The sequence below is a fragment of the Lathyrus oleraceus genome, chromosome 5 (genome assembly GCF_024323335.1).
Source record: "Lathyrus oleraceus cultivar Zhongwan6 chromosome 5, CAAS_Psat_ZW6_1.0, whole genome shotgun sequence".
Taxonomy (NCBI): domain Eukaryota; kingdom Viridiplantae; phylum Streptophyta; class Magnoliopsida; order Fabales; family Fabaceae; genus Lathyrus; species Lathyrus oleraceus.
This window is the reverse complement of record NC_066583.1, coordinates 618,632,011-618,633,658: the sequence shown is the minus strand read 5'-3', so window position 1 is coordinate 618,633,658 and position 1,648 is coordinate 618,632,011.

Here is a 1,648-nt window from a genome sequence, read left to right as displayed (position 1 = left end):
AATTTATGTCTTTGATTCAAAAAATTTAGATGAGAGGAGAGGTAGATGGAGGGGATTAAAATTTCTCTTAACTACTTTTTACTTTCTCTAATTTAAGGAGATTTGAAGGGGAAGAAAGATGTTTCATCTTAATCATAATTATATTTATATATTTATTCTTATTTATTTAATTAAATATAAACTTAACTTATTAAAATATTAAATGTTATAATCCAACTTTATCTTTTTATTATATTTTTATATTTTATTATTATTATTATTATTATTATTATTATTATTATTATTATTATTATTATTATTATTATTATTATTATTATTTGCTTATTTTTTATCGTTTACTTCTTAATATTTTTGTTAGATTTTATTGTATTCGATAATCTTTTTAAAATAATACATTACAATCGTTACATTCTTTTTAATTAAATGATAAAGTGATTTGAATAAAATTTATTGTTTAAATAAAAATTTGGAAGAATTGTTAAAATAATAGAAATTTATAAGATATTTTATTCAAATTAAATTTAATAACTTTGAAATAATATTTAAAATTAAAAAATTTAAAATCCTTCTCATACTCCATTAAATGTGAATATTAAATGAGTTATTATTATTTTAAATTTTACAAATTGGACTCCATATCTTCTAAATTTTCAAAAGTGACCTCCAAAGAAAATTGTCAATTAATCCTTGATAATTTTAAAATTTTCCAATTATCCCATCCAAATCCACTCTTATAGTGTGTTTGGATAAAACATTTTAATGAGGGAATGTTTTTTAAAGGAATTTAAAATAATTTGACCAAAATTTATTATTTGATTAAAAAAATATATAGAATTGTTAAAATGATATAACTTTATGAAATATTTGATTCAAATTAAAATGAAGAAATTTTAAATGACACCAAAAAATAAAGAATATGAAATTGATCTTTCACTCCGTATAATGCAAATCTAAATTATTTATTACTAATTTTTAAAATTTTGCAAGATAGTACTCATATTTTATGAGAATTTCAATATACTCCAAAAAATTACAAATAAGTCCCTAATAATTTTCTAATTTTACAAATTGATCCCTTCAAATTTTCATAAATTACAAATAAGTCCCTAATAATTTTCTAATTTTACAAATTGATCCCTTTATTTTTTCATAAATTACAAATTAGTCCATATTTTTCATATTTTAAATTTGACCTATTTTTTTTTAAATTTATGAAAATGACCCTAAAAATTTAACAATGAATTACTTTAATATTTTATCCAAATAAAAGAATTTTAAAATGAGTGGATTTCAATTGAATCATTTGAATTGTTTAGAATATTGAATTCCTTAAAAATTTTCAATAAACATTTTAATGAGTGAAAGAATTTTTTTGAAAAAATTTAAAATAACTTGATCAAAATTCATTGTTTGAATAAAAAAAATACGAAGAATTGTTAAAATAATTTAAGTTTATGAAATATTTACTCATGTAAAGTTTAAGGAATTTCAAATGACAAAAAAAAATAAAGAATTTGAAATGGCTCATTCACTCAATATTAAATTTTTTATTATTAATTTTTCAAAATTTGCAAAATGATCCTCGTATTTTATAAAAATTTCAAATTCACTCCCAAAATTTTTACAAAATTGTAAGTAAATCCTTAAT